This window comes from Rousettus aegyptiacus, unplaced genomic scaffold (assembly GCF_014176215.1).
Source record: "Rousettus aegyptiacus isolate mRouAeg1 unplaced genomic scaffold, mRouAeg1.p scaffold_m13_p_8, whole genome shotgun sequence".
NCBI lineage: Eukaryota > Metazoa > Chordata > Mammalia > Chiroptera > Pteropodidae > Rousettus > Rousettus aegyptiacus.
Window position 1 is genome coordinate 40143275 of NW_023416311.1, and position 21634 is coordinate 40164908.

Below are 21634 nucleotides of genomic sequence, written 5' to 3' on the forward strand. Positions count from 1 at the left end.
TACCAGCCATTCACAGCAGTAGAATGGGTGATTATCAGGCTGGATATAATTATAGAGCGACAGCAGTCCCCCACAGTACACTGGCTATCTGCCTAGCACAAAGGTTTATGTCCTTAATTTGTTGTGGGCCAGAATATCTATGAAGTAACCATGCATTTTTGTGTACCATCAATCACAGCATAGATAGGCAGCGACTGCTGTTTGCATTTGGGAAGCTTGTGGCCATTAAGCTTCTGCCTAGTTTTCAGAAAGATAGGATGCAGGTCTTCAGAAAGGCTTTTAGTGGCAGAAGGACGACACCTCTGCCAGGATCCTATCACAGGCTCATTAGTTGAGTGGATATTTGAGCCTAGTCAGTTTCAAAGATATACTCATAAACAAAGTCATCTGTTCCATTAAGCTAATTTACCTGAGCTGGCTTTCCTGATAATGAACTACTTCTACAGTATCAGCTCCATACTGTAAAGACATATGGGGATGAGTAGGGGTGAAAAGCACTGGTCAGCAGGGTACTGGGGTTATATGGTTGTGCTTTTCTTTGGGCATTTCCAGGAATCCACATTTATTCACAGCAAGAAACATGGCAGGAAGTTTATGAAAGCTTGTTAATCACTTCTGGTTTCAAAGGATGAAGGTGGAAAATGAGAGAGAGATTGTGAGCTATGTTAATCACATAAGAGTAGTAACCAAATTGTTAAGGAAGGAAATGAAGAAAGGAAAAGGAAGTGGTAGTAAGATTTAGGAAGTTTGTTGATGAGGTGTTTAACCTCTGGTGATCCTGGAGAGCGTAAATTGCTTTACAACTAGATTTACTTAAATGATACGACCTAAAGGAAATTATATCTGCAACTTATCTTGCAAAAAGTTATTAAAGAAAAATCTGTATTTCTCTTCTCCCATCTCTTTTTTCGGTTCTCTTAGTTGCCTCTTTGTTCCTTTTTTAATAAGCTTTTGCTGTATTGTATTTTGACTTGAATGTAATTAAATTAATGGCACTTGAGTTGGACTTTAGCCTGTTAGAAAAATTAGTTGAGAGCTTGTTTGGATGTTAAAATTTAATCTTATCTAAGGTTTTGTGGTCTCAAGGTTGACTTTTAACTGAAAGTACTTACTGACTTTCATGCCATGCTGTTAACTCTCCCTGCCTAATTAGACATCATCAGAACCAACTAGCTTAACAGAGAAAAGAAACAGTATATGGTACTTACCCTTTCTCCTAGAATATAGCTATTAACATCAGCTCTCAGGGGAGATGGATGAGACTTCCTTCTCCAATCTCATTTATACTTTCACTTTTCATGGCTTATTGGGTATAAAAGATCACTTTCTGAAAGTTCTTCAGTAAGAACTTCCTCTATATGTAGTAATATAAATATTTTCCATATGTTTCCTTCCATTGAATATTAGAAAGTTGATTTTATTTTATTTAGTGAGTTCCAAATCCATTTGTTTAATTTAGTAATAATTGTCTTTTGGCCACATTCCATTTTCTTTATCCAGCATTTTGGAAGATCCAACACCACCCATTTTTAGGGCAGAAATGTTCACTTGCTTAGTTCTTATGACAAAATGTTTAAAGCCAAGAATGACTGGAGAATTAACCTGTTTGAATTGATATTTTGCTGGTAGGAGCTTTAAATAACAATTTAAATTTCATTGTGAGGAGTACATAAAATAAATATCATCATCTTTTCACACCCAGAGGAATCTGGACCGGCTACATTTTTCTTGCTTCTTATTTCATTGTCCATATAATTGAATACAATATCTAGTCCAATGCAATATTAAGGTCACAGATTTAATCACACAGAACTTGGGGAATGCAAAATTTACTTTCCTCAAGATAACAGTTTCTTCCGTGTGTTGGGCAGTACATGCACTTAAGCTATGCTTTCAGCAACGTAACTAGGTCAGGGATTTCACAGAATATGGAGGCGTTCATGCTACTGCACAAATACCAACATCTTACATTTCATGTATATTTCAAGAGCCTGTATTTGCAAATACAAAGGCAAGTGCCATGTTAGTCTGCTGCGTGTTACAAGGGCTTGTATAGAGTTTCTAAGGCCAGTTAGCACGAAAGCCTTTGAAAAAGAAAGTCTGGTGCAATCCATAGTAACTGCTTCAAAGGTCCTGTTCATTATACAGTGAACTCGGAAAGTAAATCTAAGCCTTTCTGGAAATGTTAAAACTTAAAATGTATAGCATTTTTCTTATAGTATATTTGTATTTGTACTTTACTTTGCAGTTTGTTGTCATATCTGTTTCCCCCATAAATTGTAAATCCTCGGAGGACCGACTAAGTATTCAATTATTCATTTATCGATCAATTTATTTATCCATCAAATATCTGTTTGTCCTTGCCAGGTTCACTGTCTAGTATGTGGGCAGATTAGTAAACAAATAATGTCAATCTGATTGTTAGGGCAGAGCTCTTTCTTGTGGAAGAAAGGAGGGATGTTAGTGATTAACTGTCAGTGGGGATCAGGTAAGACCCCACAGAGGAGGTGATCTTTGAATAGTATCTTAAGGGAAGGGTAGGAATTCTCAAGGGAGAAAGAATAATGAGATAGAGAAGTGGGGTGGGGGAGGGGACATAGCAATGGAGAAAGCATTAGGAAAAACAACTTACCCCAGGGAAGAGTAGTTCAAGACACAAAGGATCGAAGGAGAGAAGAAAAAGCAAAAGAAAATCCAACAAAAGCTATTCTTACAATCTCCTCCAATTAATTGATTTGTGAGAAATTCTCAACCTTATTGTTAGGGGCAGGTCATTGAAACTGTGGTGTATATCGATAATCCTAAACAGCAGGCAAAAAAACCAAGGTGCTTGGGCAGGGTGTTCACCTAGGCCTGCTAGGTGAGGGGATTCCAGAGAAGTTCTGAAATGCTGCTGCGTTCCAGAGTTCTCGTACGTCGGCCATCCCTCATCTTTCTACTGACCACAGTGCCTGAGACAGAGCCTTGCTCATCAACATAGACAATAAATGCTCAATTTAAATTGCTGAAAATAAGCAGAAGTAAAAGCCTTCCCGCCCTGGATGTTTGCAGTGTAGTTGGGCAGAGAGGTATGAACCAAGTAGATGATGACTAACGCCAGTGACCAGAGGCCGTTCTTCCTTTTCACACTGACATGGCCCTAAAGAAGGCATCGTAAAAAGTGCAACCTTCCCTCCCTCAAAAGGATCAATTTAGACTTCCATGAAATTTTGGTTAAGCACCAAACCGCTGGTACTGTCTTCTCCGAATGGCAACTTAGGCGTAAGTGAAATAAAATGTGGGTAGCTCTGATGCAAGACAGGGAAAGCTATGGTTGGGAAGTTTTGAGGAAAGAGGCAAATTGAAACTACTGAGGAAGTATTTTTACTAAACAAGTAATACATAAGTATACAAAATTCAAAATGCTGAAATACACAGATACTTAGGGTTTCCAAATGACAGCCGTGAGCATAAAGGGCATTGAGAAGAAAATGGAAGTATACATTTATTAGACACATCTTTATGGGCTAAGGGCTTTTAATTCTAATGCCAGCTGTATGAAGCAAGAACATCATCATATCACCTGACGCTTACGAGATATTAAATAACTAACCAAGGACTATTTAAACACTAAGGGAAGGAATGTGATAGAAACCTACCAGAATATAAACTCCATGAAAGCAGAGGCTTCTTTTGTTCACTGAGGAATCTTCAGTGCCTAGGACATGTCTGGCATGTAGTAGATACTCAATAAATATTTTCTGAAACAACCCAGACTTCAAAGCCTGTGTTTTCAAAGTAGCCAGGGTCAACTTACTCACGGAGAAGACAAACTTTTGTACTTGCTCCTGGGATAAAGAATTGCCTAGATAGGCAAGTCAGCAGACATTCATTTGGGGTAAATGAACTAAGAACAGTCAACACAAGTAAGATAAGGAAGATAAGGAGTTAAGAGATAGAAATGCCTAGATCTTTACCCAAAATATTTTTTCTTGTACTAATAGAAAAATGTTTTCCTTGTCATTGAAACAATAGCTAAGATGACACATAGAGCATCTGACCCCTAAAGAATATCTTCTGAAAATTAAGGGTGCGAATGTGTGTGTACACATAATCATACACACATTCTATAGGAGGTTAGGAACATGGAAAAGTACGTGGTCCTGTTGAAAGATGTCTTTAACCTTAACTGTATCATTTGCTAGTGGAAACTCAGTAATTACTGTTGTGTTTTTGGTGGTGACTGTTCATGAATTTTTTTAAAAGGTCTGACAGCTGCCCTCCTGATATTTATGTGTTTCTTGTTAGGGAGCCCAAGATTCACAACTCTGAGCTTGTAATGAGGAAAAGAAGACAATACAAATAGCATGAAAAGGAATATGAACTGGATATCACCAGAGAGACAAATTGCATATTCTATGCTGCTTTAATTGGAAAATAGCTCTTTCATGGGGTTACTTTCTCTTCGGCTGAGATAATTAAGTCTGGGCTGACACTGGTGACCAGCTACTGATGATATATAGTCAGTTACTAACAATGCAGCAATCAGTAATCAAAATTTATATTTCCCAGGTTACCAGGGCACAGTTGAAGAGAAAGCCATTTTGATAAGGCTGAGAGATAGGCTTCCTGAGAGATGGCCGGTACTCCATAGCATCTTGGTGGGTTAATTAGGTATGCTTTATTTCAATTCTGTCATAAAAGAGAACATACCTATTGTCTCTGTTTACATTAAAAATACTTTGCAAGCCCCATACTAAAAAATCAGTCTCTGCATGGCTCCTTCTATTTAATGGATTAAATTATATTTTGTTAGTGGTTTGGCATGAGGGTAGGTGGGCACGAAATAAACTTAGATGTTTTTAAAGCCACTCCATGTAGCTGGCACAAGAACGAGTTTTTTCAGTCATGATTAATTATCCCTGGCTATAGCTGAAGGCATCAAAATGGAAGGGATTAGTATTATAATTTGGATGCCATTTATGTTTATATCAGTGGTTCCCAAACTTGTCTGCTCACAAGAATCACCTGGGGGATCTACTAAAATTTCCAAAGCCCAGGTCACACATCCCAAATTAAGTCACAATCTCTGGGTGTGTAGGACACAAGCATCCTTAATTTTTGAAGCTCTCCAGGTGATCCATTGCACAGGCAAGTTCGAAGACCATTCATACTTACAGTATGATATATTTTTGCATTTAGCTATGGACAGAGCAGCATATACTGATGGAGTGAGGAAAGGAGAACATGTGTGTTCCAATGGGCAGCACTTGTCTGAGAGGTTCAAATTGGAGTTGAAAGTGGAATCAGAAACAACTCTCTCACACCCTAAGAAGAGCATACTGTGTGACCCACCTGGCGAGAGAAGCAACTTCAAAGTGGTTGAGATAAACTCTGGGGAGAAGGGGAACCAAGGAAGAAAGAAATAAGGCAGCCCCCAGCTTAGTGTTTGTTTAATAAGCGAGTGAAAAGAAGGGAAAGAGGACAGTTACTTGCAGCTCACCTCCCAGGAGGGGGAGCTGGCACAGGATGATGAACGCTTTTCAACCATCATATCCCAATACAGTTGGTACCTCTCTACTCTGCCCTCCTTGCCCTTCTGAAGAAGTGTTATTTTCTCTCTTGTTTAGTCAATGTCCCCTATTATCTGGGAGCAGTCATTCTGGGACAGTCTAAGGTTACCATCCCAGAAGAGAACAATCATTCCACTTCTAAAAAGTGGAACATTCTTTAGGGCTGCTTCAAAAGTAGCCTTTTGCATTCCTTTGCCATGGGAGGTGATCACCAGAGAACATGGGGGCAGGAGCCCGCCCAGAAATGAACATGCAGACAGAGGGAAAAAAGGTTCCCATGTGCAGCACTGGAATCTTGTTTATGGAAAATAAAATAATAAATATGAACGGTATTTGCTTTAAGCTCATCTGATTCTTTGTAGTAGACTTCATCGCACCCTGCCTTTCTGAGTACGTTACATTTTTATTTGACAACTAATAAATTAGGCAGCCATTCATATGGCATGCAGGCGGGTTTATAGTGTTGTGTAAACTACCAGCCACTATATAGCTTCATCTGCATCACAGATAAACTGAAGTTATCACTATTGATACTACAATGCCTATAAACTTCCCTCCCTCCCATCCCATATTCCAGAACATTACCATTGGCTGAACATCTTGTGAGGGGATGGGATCCTGAGAAAAATTGTGGGAATTGGCAGGTATCAGTAGACCCGAGTTCCAGGTTTGCTTCTGGAGACACAGATTTTAAAAAACAACTAGTTTTGTTTTGTTCTAAAAATTAAATACAGGCACAATTGAAAAAAATCAAAACATAAAAGAATACAACATAAAAAGTGAGTTTCTTTTCTACATCTGACCCCCAGTCCTTCTCCCTCAGAGACAACCACTGTTACTAGTTGCTTGAATAATGGGCTTAAAATATTTACAATGCTTTTTAAAAAATCAGTCTTGGCTTGTATTTCAACATTCATTTAAAAAATGCCCCTTTTACAATCATTGTAGAACTCGACGTGCTGATATTTAAGAATACTCAAAGCCACTTGAATCAAAATCAACAAATATTTAACAAGTACCTTCCATGTACAAGATGTTGCCTAAGTAAGCCATTTCTAATGAGGACTTTACATGTATTATTTCATGTTTTTTTCTGGTGTATAATCAACTCATGTAAATTTACGCCTTTGTTTTAAATCCTTTACTCAGAAACAAAGCACATTTCTTTCTTGCCACGCATCTCCACCCCTTCCTTTGACTTCTCAGCTTTCACACATTCTCTAATTTGAGTTCTGTTTTAAGCCCAGACATCTGGGTGGGCGGGACCTTCTAGCCAGAGTACTATCTCTCATACCCTCTCCAGATGGATTGGCTCAAGGATCTAATATTCCCTAAAGAAATAAAACTTCTCTGAGTTGCATAAGAAGAGGAGCTACAGCACTCTGCTCGAAGACACATGTGTTGAAGGATGAGAGATGGTCCATAACAGAGCCAACATCCCCACCCACATCTTGTCTGCAAAGAAGGGAACACCCACACTCTGTAGCCCACTAAGGCATTCTGGGATGACTGCACAGATGAGAGCCTCATACCCCACCCCCACCCCCACTCCTACCTCCAGCCAGCAACATCTGTATGTCTTCCCTCCAGCTGGCTGGCCCAGCTGTTTTGGTTTCAGGACAAAGCTATGAGTCACTGGGAAGGGATTTGAGACAAGAGCGGAGTTAAATCATCTCTTGGGGTCTGTATGTCATTGGCAATTGAGCCTTAGCAACAAGCCAGTGGATGACATTCATCTCCAGGAAGGCCACACACCAGAGCTTAACTTTGTATCATAAACTTCAATACCTTCTCCGAGCTTTGCAGAGATGAAAAGAGGAAGGGCAGTATGGATGCTGTATGTTCCCACCCTCATGAGCCTCTGGTGCTCATTAGGTTATGACCGTCTCTATCTCTCTCCTTCATACATGTTTTGGCTACTGACTTATCACCTATCCATACTGGTCAAACTAGGATCCTGATCAAATGAGGTCTGGCCGAAGCCTGAGGACTTTCTCTTTGGTCCATTGATTCCAGGCATGTTATTTAGTCAACAGAGGTATAAGGGCAGCCTCCAGCCTATAGCTTGAGTCAACAGCAAGATTTTGCTGGACCATCTGTGGTTTCCTGGTCTAAGCAGTGTTTCCTCACTACATGGGAAGGACCTGTCAGAGGATACAAGAATCATAGGTAATCAGGCTGTCCACAAGGACCTTACACGCTGCCTAGTCTGACCCCACATCCGATGTCTGACTCCCCCGGACAATATGCCTTCCATCCCAGCATTCATCCGGCCTCCTGTCCCCATGGGTAGGCTAATCTATGTGTTACTGGGACTACTAGAAGCTTCTTCCTTGTTTTGAGCAGAAGTTATCTCCTTTATAGTTTCTGCTCATTGATCTTAATTCTACTATAATAACTGTCTTCCAGGTTTCTCTTCAAAGATCTGAAAATGCCTGTCTTGCCCCTTGCGTATCTACTTTTCTTTGTTTTATCACCGACTAATCAGATGATGTTCCAATGTTCTTTCCTGGAGTAACATTTATTCATTATTCGAGTTCACTGTGTAGTAAGTTTTGTTCCATAACATGGAGATAAGTGATTAACAAGACAAACTTGCCCACATGAAGCTTACTTTCTAATGGAGGGGAGGGACAGACAAAAGGCAAATAAAATTATGAATGCAGAAATATCAATGAGGGACAGATCCATTACAGAAATTGAGAATAAATTGATGAAAAGAAGACGCTGAGTTGTTTTGGGGGTCAGGGAAGGCCCGTTCAAGGAAGTGACATTTTAAATGCATTTTGAATGACAAAAGTAAGCCAGCTCTATGAAGACTGAGGTGGAGGGAGGATGATTTCGAATGGAAGGAAGAGCAAGTCCACGGGGCAGGAGTGAGAGCTGTGCATTTGAGGAAAGCCAGGCTGGGTAGGGGGTTGGAGCAGAGTGGGAAGTGGTGGAATGGAACAAGATAGGATCAGGGAGCAGGTGGCGTGTTTTGCACCCAGGATAGGGGGTTTCAGCTTTGCTGTAAAGGCTATAAGAAGCCACTAGAGAGTTTTATGCAGGGGAGGACATGGTCTGATCTGTTTTTAAAAGACCATCAGGTACTGTTGGAGATTAAATGGAAGGAGGGCCTGACGGAAGTAGAGAAACCAGTTAGGAAACCACTACAGTTATCTGAGCAGGAGCTGATGGTGGGTTGGATGATCATAAGTGGCAGGTAGCACGTAGAGAAGTGAACAGATTAGCATGTGTTTGAGTCATAGATCAATATATGGATGTGATCTCTGAACCCCCATAGTACTTCCTTTTACGTGTACACTGCTATCTACTTTTTTCTATCACCCATTGCTGTTTGGGGGCTCCCTGAGGGCACAGAACCCACAACAAAGCCCATGACCTGGGTATCCCCCACTGACCTAGCACAGCGCCCTACTTCCGCATAGTAGACACAATCATTTCTTGAGCGAATGAATGGATGACTAAATAAGTGAAGGAGAACCACTAACAATTTTACTGAACAATGAAGATAAAGTCCCCTCTCACTGCCTACATACTTGTATGATATTTTCTCATGTCTCATGTTCTTACCAGTAATTCCCAAAAGATTAAACAAGTAACCCATGATGTACCAAAGCAGTGCTCCTTTGGAATAAAAGTACTTGCAAGAAATAGGAAATTTGTTAGCAACGATGCACAGCGTTTTGTGTGAGCGGGAGGAGGCGTTCCTCAGGGCCTCGCTGTTAGACGGCGAAGCTAGGGCCCGGGGTTTGGAAATCCTGCTCAGGCGCCACACAGCACCCTGCTCCCTGCTTCACTGATGATTCCGGAGGAGTCTCAGCCTTCTTTCGTGTCTTAGTGCTGCTGGAAAGGGCTGATTAAATAGATGTGTGAGGAGCACATCTGCTTGTTCTTGCATAACACTTCAGAATGACTTTTCTTTTTTTACTCTTTGGAGCGATGAGGACTTATGTTAACTGAACAGGAAGAATATCACTGGGGGAATCTGCTGTTTGAAAAGAAGTTCATGCATTATTCCCTCTCCACGTGCTCCATAGCTGTGCTTTTTCTGTCTCATTGCTCAGACCTTCAAATCCTTACCAGTGAAAGCTTGCATGACCCAAATAGAACTATGAGCTTTCCAGCAACTAGGCACTGAGTAGCTTTTAGAACCATTTATGCATTTTCTGTGCCTCCAGTTCCTCTCCAAGAAAGCCAAGCATGTGCATGCAGGGATCCCTGTGCTCTCCTGGGATGACCAGCCACCTGAGCACCTCTACTGGGCTAGGTATGGATGTCACGCTCACTATTCCTCTGATCAATCGCCTCTCTTTCTTTCTGACTCTCAGCACCTTAATTTGGTTTCTGCCTGTCACACTGAAGCTTATTGGATAATTTCACTTTTCCTACTGATTCTGGTCTATGTCACAGAGATCATAATTACAGTGATTGTCTTCTGTGCTATTAATTATAGGAGTTGTGGGTTATTTATTTATTTATTTTTAGATTCAGGGGTTAATTGGTGAATCCATGTGCTGTTTTCCCTCCAGATAATTTGGATTGCTGCTATTAACTATTTGCCTCTGTTTTATCTCAGTTAGAATTGATTACCATTGTGTCTGAGGCCCAGCGCCTTTTTTGTGAGAAAGAAAGGAGGGGGATAGTTTGGGAAGTGGGGAGGGGACCCTCAGAGAGGAAGGGAAGACAGTATGTCTGCTTCCTCTGCCACCCCCACCACTTGCCCAAAATAGCAGCTGCCCTCCCAAAATAGTCTTGAAATACAAATTCTTTGTTTTATTAATTAGTCCTTCAAATTCCTGTTGTTATGAAAAGAAAGTTGCAGGTATTTGCAAGTTAAAGGCAGGTACATCTAACAAAGCACAGGGCAGACACTGCCAGCTGACAATTCCTTCCTATTATGGGGATTGGAAAAGCCATTCCCAGAGTCATTCCATGGGGGAAAGAACACAGGCTTCGGACATTATGGGTATTCCTTTGGAGAGACCACCACCAACTACTATACAAAAGTCAATTTTTACTATACATGTAACTAACTCAGAGAAAGGGGGGCTGACCCACCTGTAGTTAGTTGGCTGTCAGACAGGAGGAAAAATGAAGTCCATCCAGGCAGAGGGAGGCAATCATTTGTGCTGTTACTGGATGTCATTGCTTCCACATAAGAGGCTTGAGACCGTCTCCACCAACGTTACCTCTGTTTTTTGAGTATCACTCATTTTGTGGACGCCTGTTTTTGTCAGTCCTTTGTGTGGATCGGAGCCTGGAACCCTGTCATTATGAGCACAAAACAGAGGAAACTAAGACTAGATAACTCAGTTAGCAATTCCTAATCTCTGAATTATTCTTGCAAATAAAGTATAATATGCTAAACATTTTTTAAAAAATCAGATTATGTTTTTTAAATTCTCTGAGAATCTCACCATACGCCTTGAGATAATCAGAGAGCTCCTGAGTTTAGAAAAACCAGTGTTGGGAATTCTGCTCTCGAGGATGTCCTTACCCCTCGTTTTTCATCCTGTTTTTAATCTTTTCAGAGACAAAGGAATATAGTTCTACAGTTTCTTTTTTGAACAGATGTGTTTCAGTTTTAAATTTTTCAGAGTTTAGAAAAGCAACATTGGACATATGCCCCTGTGGAGGCAGCATCCACTAATCAAACCCGTTAATGTCTTTGCAGCTTCCTAAGAGAGATAAATAAAGACTAGAGATGGTCTCAGGCCAGTTCAGGTCAAGTTTTGTCACCAGATGAATAGGAAAAACTGTTGGTTTTCAGGTTTGGGGGGTTGTTTTTGTTTTGTTTTTTTATATATATAATTGCAAATAAGGGATTGTGTAACCGGTATTTCCAAAATGAATTTGCTTCATCCATATTTAGAGGAATATGGAAAAGTAAATCTTGTTTCTCTTTAAACTTATGGAGAAGCAAGGCAAGTTTAATTAAAAATTAACTATTACCACCAAAGCAGTTCATCCAGATACTGACCACCTTTCTTTCAGTGAACGGATCTTTAAATGTTTTTCTATATGGTGACCTTTAAGTCACCTATGTAAGGAATCAAGTCATTAAGTGGTAGAGATATTTAAACAAACACATAATTTCCTGGAACTTACTCTCATTGGCCTTAAGGAAGCATATTTTCAGGATGTTTGGAAATAGTTATTAATTTTGATGGTAAGTTTTCACATTAAAAACAAATGAACATTTTAGGGAGTGTTATCACTAGATTTGACTGATTTGGGAAGAGGCAAATCATAAATGGTGCTCTCTCTAGCCCAGTTCCAACTGATACCTGCTCCAAGAAAATCAAGCCAGCCTAATGAGTTACTTTTTATGTGTAAAAAATGTGAACAGAGCCAATAAAAATATCATTAGTTTCAGGAAAATTTAGCAATATCTACCAACTTCAGTAATAAATTTAAATAGGTTTAAATGTATGGGTTTTCAATTTTTACCCAGCTCATCAGGACATAAAGAGCACTTTTTTTCTTCTCTTTTAATAAATGAAATGAATTTCTTAAAGAATGTAAGAAAATTGTAGAAATTCAAGAGATAATGCTTCCATCTCATTTTTGTTCTGGATGTGTCTAGAAATAGATATACATACAGATTGTCCACTGTGTATATACTTTACTGATGATAAATACCAGTCAGCAATAACATGCTTTGTTATGGAATAGGTCCTAAAATGATATTATGTCTTTCTATATTCAATTAGAAGCTTGTAGTCAAATGTAAACTCTATTTTTGGCTTTTAGAGTACTGGAAAAGCATAGAGCTCATTGGAAGAAATGAAATACAATGAAAAATGACACAGAGAACACCAGAGAACCTGATTTGAAAAGTTTAGGTCAAGGAAATGTTTTTCACTTCCTGGTCTTGAGACTTGTCACCAAAAAAAAAACTAATAATAGTTTGTAGTGTTCAAAGTTCCAGTCATCTGTGATTGGTGATATTGTTATTTAGGGCTATTACTCAGAGTGCAAAGGAGGAGAGGCTTGCAGGTTGTTTTTATTTCTTTCCAAGTCAAGTTTGAGGTTGACTTCCAAAACAGGGCAAGAACACATCCCCATAGCCATCTAAGCCTGAGCAGCAGCCCCAGGCCAGGTGAGGAGCAGGAAGGTGAGAGTTGGGGAGGGTGAGGGGGTGAGATTCTGCTTTCTAATAACTACACTGAGAGCAAACAGGAGAAATTATCAGGGAGAGGCATCCTGTCAAAGACCAGTGACTGCTCTATTTGATAGAGTCTATTAGTTTAAATCAGCTCAGGATTTTGACACAGGTTCATGGAAAACTCCAGTCACTGGTATCTCTACAAGGTCACTCTACAAATATTTTTTTAAGGGGTAGGGAGAAGTGCCTTCAATTTAAGCATGTTAGTTTTGCTCTGTTTCATCTTTAATGAAATTACAAATGTACAGAAACCTAGAGAGAGGAATGTGAAAATAACTCGCATCGGCACCTCAAATGAATAAATATCAATATTCTGAGATAATGGACTCTCCCCCACCCCTTTCTTTTTCTGTCATATTCTTAGAAAGAAAAAGTACTCAGACACAAATTTTATTCTGTTATAATTATTAAACCAAACTTTGGGTGAAGTGGAAAAATTCATCCATTACTTTAGCTAAATATTTGAAATTCCTCAAACAAAAAGTGAAATGGTGTAATTCGAGTTTCTGAAAGACCAATTGGCATGGAGTTGTTCATTTTAACACTCTGCTTTCTTGACTTGGTCCTTTTACCCAAAATGTCGTGCTCCTACCTGCCCCTCCTCTAAACCCCACAGTCCACAGTGAACCACGGTACAACCTGCCAAGGCTTTCTCCAGCTAGAGGCCTTTGTTGATCATCTCACCCACATACCTCTGTAACACCTTTGCCCTCCAGGCAGTATTCTTCCCAAAGGAATTTTAATTTCTTTTTGGAAAGTTATGGTTGTCTGTGTTCTATTTTGGGACAATGGGCAGGAACTGTCAGGTCCACCTACTAAAGAATGAGGTTCTGGGAGGAGGGGGCGCAGTACAAGGGCACCTTTTGTCCCCATCTCTGTCTGCATCAGCGTCTAGCACAGAGCTGGCTCCCAGCAGAAAACAAGGAATCCGCAAGATGGAAATCAGGCAAGGAAGTAATGAACGTCAGGCAGCAAGCCAAGGAGGAACAAATGAATCTCAGCTTTCTTTCTGAAAGCAGTGTAATGTAGGGACAGCGCTCAGTGGAGGAGTCAGGCACCCTTAGTTTCTGCTCACCTTTGCCACTTTTGAACTGTGCCACATTTGGTGAGTGACCTCACTTTTCAGGGCCTCGGTTTCCTCAACAGTAAAATAAAGGGGTAATTGTTTCTGCCTCTGGAGCAGATGTTTGGGTCCAGCAATATGATGAAAGTTGAAAACGGTGGAGGTAAGAACAACGTGGTTATGACATGAGCAAATGAGGTTGAGACTGTTGCAGCTTTTTGAGATCAAGACAGTTTGCCACAGTATTTTTAGGCCTGCTAAGACCATGACTGTAACTGCAGAGCCCTAATAAGTCATTAGACTATATTTGAAACATCTAAGCAAAGTGCATTCGATGCACTGGCTCAAGAGTGTGTGTGGGGGGGGTGTGTATGTGTGTGTGTGTGGGGTGGGGGGGAATGTTGTAGAGAGAAAGGAAACTGCCATAACAAAGAATATCCTGAAAGCCAAACTTTCCTTCTCCCCTCAAAAGATAATAGGTTTACAACCAACCTTAATTTTTGTATTAAAAAAAAATTTTTTTTTTTGCTGAAAGTACTTCTGATTCACAGCTCTTTTCCTCCTCCTTTGTGACAGTGGTTTTAGACCTAAAACGGAACATCAATTATACATAGTCGATATTTATTATTATACTCTATCGAATGCCATCATCATTCTCCAAAATGTGTTGAAGTTAGGTCTGTGGCATTTCTCTTTCCTCTGAAATGGGTCCTTTTATGTCTCCACTAATGGCTGAGGAGAGAAAGAGCAAATGGCTTATTAAGAAGCTAGAGCTATTTTTTCTCATTTGCATGAATCTTATATCTTAATGCAATATCACCAAACAGGTAGCCACTGTGGGCCCTGAAGACTGGGTGTACAGTACAGGTTTCGACCATAATCAGTGGGCCTGAGTTGTTTCTCATTCCACTTGGGACGTGTCCTTCTGTGGCACGGCTATGCATTCTGCTTACACCAGCGTCTTCCAGGAAACAGGGCTGTCCAGATCAGTGAAGGACACCTGCTGTTTAAACACGCTTTCATTCTTGAAATGTTCTTTTGGTGCAATAATCAGCAGTTTGAATCTCTGAGACAGGTCTCCAGCATTCGGCAAGCTGGATTTTTCTGCAGAAACACCTGCTCTCTCACATCCTTCTGGGCAGAGGTTCCTGACTCTGACTTGAGGAGTATCCAAATCTGTTTATCCTATCAGCTACTGAAGCGGCCAGCCTGTTCTTACCCTTCATAACAAACGCTGTTCTCTATGATGTATTGACTTCGAAACATTACGATTTAGGAGGCTGTAAGCAGGCAAGTGGTTTCACTTAACACAGTGGTGTCTTGAGATAATCAATTCCTCCTAAAACTGTGGTTGAGAAGCATCTGCAACTTTCCTATCACCTTAAGTCTGCAATCACAGGGCCATAAAGTAGAATGAACCTTTGCATGCCTACATGTTTACAAGCCACTGTGTAGTCCTTTTATAGGTTTTTATTGCTGAAGCCATTAGGGACTTTCAGCCACTCTGTCCACATAAGCATAAATGCATCAACCTATGTTCAATTATTATCTTAAGTGCAATTTCCATTTATGCTAGCATCTCTCTCTAAGCTTCCTTCTGTTTCCCTTTCTTCGATGTACTGGGAAGGACATAAACTTCAGCATCACACAGGCCTGGGTTTGCATCTTGGCTTTCCCTTCTTACTGGAGTGCTGTAAACACTGTGCGCTGCCTGGATCTGCTGCTTCACCACTCTGAGCCTCAGTTTCTTTGTGTGCACAATAGAACCTGTCTGCCTCCCTGAGTTGCTGTGATACTTAAATAAGATAATATGCATATGTACCTTGTACACTGAAGGCGCACAATAAACCTCCACTCCACCCTATCCATTGTCTGTTTCCAAAATCATTATTTTCCTTTGCACATGTGTGGGTGCTGTGATTCCCATTTTTAAAACCACACAATATGAGTTATGCAATCCTGAGAAAGATTCTCCTTCCTCTGCCAGATGCCCAGCTCCTGTGATAGGAAACTTAGTGACCTAGAAGAAGGAAGGGAGAGAAGAATAAGAAGGCTTCTTCTCCACTGAAGAAGTAAAACACCAGTTGCTGATGTGGAGCCTACTGAGAATTTCTTAAGGAGTTCCAAGAAAAGCTATTACAAGGCAATTTTTAGTATCTTTACTGACGAATAAGCTATAATTTTTATGTATATTATCTCACAACCTTTCTTGAGACACAATTTTGCCCACTCTAAAAGATGAGGATAACTGAAGTTCAAGGAGTTTCAGCATTTTGCCAAAGGTTCCAGCAAGTAAGTGGACCAGAGGGATTCATACCCCATGGTTTTACCCTCTGCTCTGTCTGCTCCCCTATATTATTGGCAATAGTTCAATTTCATGTAGGAGCTTTTAACTAATTTTGAATCAGATTTTTAAAGGTAATCACATTGTAAAAATAAAGATGAGGAGGTCAGGCTGGAACAATAGAAATGAAAATGTTATCCATAGTGTAAAACGTAACTAATATGATTAAATGGTAACAACAGTGGTCTGTTTGGTCAGAACTACTTACGGGACTTGAACTTTTCCTGATGTTGAAACTAATGTAGTATCGCATGCTGGGATTTCTTTGCTCTGGCTTGAGGAACTTTTCACAACTTTCCTGCTGCGCCTGCAGCAGTCTGCTGAGAGCAAAACTGAAGAGAGCCTTCTTATCCTCCTCACATTTGCCACATACAGTACCACCCTGATTACCCCGAGTTTCCAAACCATATGCAGATTAGAAGCAACTGGGAAAGAATACAGAAAAAATCAGCTCTGATCTCGTCAGCAAGAGGCTGGCCCAGGTACACAGAGCTTTTACTGCTTGACCTCTGCAGGAATCTCAGAGAGTGCCTGACACGACCGACCGCCACCAGAGTCCAGAGTCCGGTGACACTTCCTGCTGGGTGGAGCTCCAGTTTCCCACTCTGGAGCAGGCAACTCCTAACCCGCCCGCCCAATCCCGCACCTCCACATGGTGTTCCTGGCCTTGGAAATGGATTACAATGGAGTGTCCTGGCTCAGGATCACTGCGTGTGCTGTCCTCCCTAATCACCATCACACACCAACTCCCTCCTTCACTGGGGCAGAATTGCCCAGAATTGTACAATCTCACAGCCTGAAGGGGTTTCACAGGCCATTACATTTTATATCCTTTCTTTTTACCGGTGAGGAAAAAGGAGCCAGTGAGGCTACATGACTTGCCCAGGTCACACTATTAGCGTGTCCTTCTTTCTATTAAGGACAGCGTGAATTATTGATTACCTTTAAAACTTCCCATGATGTCTATAGAAAATGTGCTTTTTAAGAGAATTACTGTAACATGACAGTTAATGATTTTCCTCATAGAAAAAGTGCCACTACTATCATTTCCCTTTTATTTCTAGGCCACACTTAAAAGTTACTATCAAGAGCATTTTGCATTTGCCAGTTCCCATTACTTTTATCACCATTTTACACTTATTATTAAAATGTTCATTGCATCCTAGCATTCTGGAAGATGCTGTTGTACCAAATCAGACACAAATTATATCCATGAAACCAACCCGAATGCCAGTGCGTTGATGAATTGTTTGCTGCAGGCGGACATGTAGACAGTGTGCATGGAGCAGCCCAATTGGGTCTTCAGAACAAGCAACACCCATTCGTTTGTGTGTGTACATGTGGGTCCCACCAAGTTCCCTTGCTAAGGCTGACACACAGCAGCTGGTAGGAGAAAGTAGAGACGAGCAGAATACCTCATACAGCAATGGTGGCGTGCTTTTCCTGAGTGGCATGGTGGTTGCCTTCAGAACTTTCAGGGGTCAGGCAGCAAGGGTAGCGGGCGAGGAAGGCTTCCTAAGACAATGGAAAGTGGTGGAATGTTTCCAGTTAGAGAGGGCCAGCCCCTGTGCTTTGGGCAGCCACTGCTCAGCTCTGGAGTGTTGGCCATGTAGAATGTTGGCCAGCAAGGCCAGAGGCCAGATGTGTGTGTGTGTGTGTTTGAAGAAGCCAGCAATCTAGAGTTGTATGTTAAATCTCCTTTTTTTTTTTTTTTCTTAATGCTGTCATTGACTTCTGTGAGCCAACTTTGGCCAAATCCTACCACTTTTATGACCCAAAAAATTTCCAGGACAGGATTTGAGGGAATAGCTAGTTAGGCAGAGGATTAGAACTAATGTTGGGGTAAGTGTGAGTGGCACTCTGGCTGGGTAGGCTTGTCTTGGCTTCGCCATCCTAGTGGCTCTTAGGAAATTAACCTGATTAATCAGAAGTAAGATGTGGCAATTTGTGATGTCATTCTCTGATTTTATCATTGTTTCCAGTACTACGGACATTTCGATTGCTTCATGCTTTTCTAACACAATGACCTGCTTTATGAGGGTTTGAAGGGGAGGGTGGATGGAAGCTCCAGTTATTGAAAATATTTGACCAGTTTAAAAACAATTATCAACACAAATGTAGTCAGAAGATTTTCAAACAGACCTCTTTTTAGCCCCCTTTGTTTGATCCTCAGTGTAGAATACCTGAAGGCTAGTTTCCTGGCCAATTAGCATCCTGCACAGTCCACTAGCTCATGGCAGCCAACAGTCACAACACTATTTGTGCATCACAGTTCTATTACTCAGTTTGGTCTCAAAAACGGAGGGAGAAATTTTTAGGAAAAAGAATTTTTGTCTCAGCTCAGAGTGTGTAGAAAGTCAACACAATTCTTACCCATCTGACTCAGTAGAATTAATTTTAGATGAACCTAAGTAGATCTAATAAATTCACCAACAGATGCTTATTAAATTTAAGAACTTTCTTGAGGTTTTCCATGAATTTTGTGGGTTATGGGAGAAGAGTTATGACTTTATAGTAATGGTGTAGTTTACGAAGGGCATTTCTCTTCAGGCTACGAATAGTGGAAGGCTGAGACAATTAGATGGAAAATTCAAGCACAATAAGCTTATGTTTGAATTAAATTAATTTCTTTTATTTAGAATCCCCATATCTACAGTTTTCTCATCATCTGATTTTCTGGATAATTGCTATAGTCTTAAGTCATATTCACACTGTATAAGCATAGTCACAGAGAGAGAAATCAACAAATGTCTGCAGATGCCTATAAATATACTATCTGTGGGAAGCACTTTTCAAAGTTTCAAGGATTACTTAAACAACCGCTTAATTGCAGCAGTCCAGCTAGCTCAGGCTTTTGAAACTCAGTGGAAAGTTCCTGTTTGTTTTTGTTCTCCGGGTTAGTTCAAGTCTGTATTGCTATACTGCTGTGGTCTTAGCGGGAAGACCATCCCATGTTTTGCAGGATGGAAGGCGATAATGTGATTGAATTGGGATCGCTCCACAGAATAATCATTTCAACAAGAAAATATATTGTCTACATATTTACAGGGGTTAGAACCCAAAGTTGTGTAGGGAGGGAATCAAAACTCCAGTTGAAAAAAGCTGTAGCATGTTCATGTGGATTGGGCAAGATTAACCATTACTTCTAGGACACTTTCACCCATATGAAGCACATGTTAACAACTTGATGATATGATGATAGAAAGTCACATAAAACAGCTATTTTTCCTGGCATAGAGCCCTACTGTAAACCTGGAGATATTTAAATAACCCATCTCAGCCATAATCCTGGCAACGTGTAAGGACTGAAAGAGGCCATTCAACTGTATAACAGATTTCTTCCACATTCCTTGCTCTTCCTGCCAGCCTCTGGGGTCGAGAATGTTGCATCTAACCCATGCGATCTTAAGACTGAAAAAGATGAAACTGGGAGATATAAAATAGCAGGACTTTGATCTCTTTAGCTCATAGGACATTGGTACAAAGATGAATGCCACTGTGGAAGGACACTCATTTGTCGTGTCAAGAAAAATTAATCTTTAAAAGTTTACATATTACCAAAGATTTCTAAAGGAATAAGAATCAGCCTTTTGAGTCTCCCATTATTCTCCCATAACATGCTACAAACTCTCTGAGGTAATATGCTTCTGTATAATCCTTTTAATGCTGCTTGTGAGTCCTTGTAAATGTTGCCACTTCCTCTTCCCCATATACTCTTTCATCTAAAATGTAACAGCTGACTGATGTCTGATTTACGTTTTTACTTAACTCTTATTATTGATTTCACTTCTTTAATATTATACTAAACAGGAGCCATGAGAAGCAAATAATGGCACTTCAGAACTTCTTCCCTTTGAGATCAAATTCTCCAGAATAGAAGAACTGGAGAATGAATGAACGAACAAATGAACAAATGAATGAATGAATGGACTGTTGCTTTTAACCTGTCTATAGATACATGTTTCTGACTCTTGTAATGGATCAATCTTTTGACAAGTAATCATTTAAAGTTTAATTTTAATCTACACGTCAGAGCTGGAGATATGGGATTGCTTAGGCTATTCTCTCAACCTCTCTCCCTCTTCGATCTTCAAGATAAAGCAATTAATTAATGTGCATTTTTCAACTGAAGAAATAATTAAGACCCAGCTGTGTCTGTAAAATAATAAGTTGCGATGAAACACTCAGGACTTGTTAATGCTTTTTTTGGCATGAAGAAGAAAGACATAGGTATCTTATATTAAGTGGTATTCTAAAAGCATAAGTTAGCAGTTTGCCTGCCAAATTAACTTTCAAAGGTATCTAAGTAACTAAGTTTGACTTTTCTACACACGAATTTTAAATGATTGATGGACTACTGTAAAATAATTTTGTTCAAAAAAGATCATCTTTGGCAGGTTACTTCTAAGGATTTACTACTCTGGAGATTAAAAAGATATCCCCATTTTACATTAATTTCCCCGATAAATCAACACTTATCTGAAATATGCCTGAGAATCATGCGGTATTTACTGTATTATGAGCCTTCTTGCACTGTAACCTGCAGCTCCATATGGGATGGTTTTTACCTCTAAAATTTGAGAGAATTTTTCTACACATAAAGAGCATCTTTAAGAAAATACAGATGGGTAGAACAGTATATCTGGCATTTTTATTCACTACTATATCATTGCAAGGTAGTATATGAGACTAAAATATACAGAAAGATGATTTTTAAAATCAACAATACCACTTCAGGATGTGGTTTCAGATTCTCCCTACAGTATTCTTCAGAGTCTGAAAGGATACGTTTCTTTCTTTTTAAACATAGATTGTGTGGTTTTATTTATGTCTAAGGTCGCTTTAGAATTAATGCAAACTTATATAAACTTCGGGTGAAAATGTCAACTAAGGTATCAAACAGGTAATGGGAATAAGTGAACAGGGTCAGTAATGGGTGTATGTGGGGGGCGGGGGGCTGTGGTAGGGGTGTGGTGGTGAGAGGAACTATCATTTGGGCAATATGAACAATACTCCGATTTTTATAAAAAGATTAGAAATCTCCTACTTTTTCAATACTGGCAACTACAAATATTTTAAAGATACTGGGCTGGGCAAACAAAAGATATTTGGGGGATTGCGGGATAACATGCTGCTATACACCTGCTGAGAAGAAAAAAAAGTACTTACCTTTAAAAAAAAAATAGGCTTCCTCAGTTGTCCACATTTTTTGGAATGCAGTCTCGCAATTGTGAAACGGTCACCTATAATATAATGGCCTAAAGGGGACTCAGGACAAAGGAACCAAGGCTCTAGATTCCATGTTTGGGAGTGTTGCAAAAGGGCTCAGATGCCTGGAGGAATTCAGATTCCTTACGTAAAACAGTGACTTCACAATGGAAAAGATATGAAGCAGAGGCCCCTTTTCTCTCAAATTTATCTTCAAGGCCATTTTATTTTATGGTGTTGAATAAAGCTGACTTACAAAAAAAAGAAAAAAGAAAAAATTCCTTCTTTGCTCT

General features: G+C 40.1%; 1 protein-coding gene across 5 annotated transcripts in view; it reads left to right on the forward strand.

The window, feature by feature from the left end:
- Window positions 1-21634, forward strand: part of SEMA6A (semaphorin 6A) — a 120551-nt gene that overhangs the window by 39903 nt on the left and 59014 nt on the right. The gene's annotated exons all lie outside the window — the stretch shown is intronic.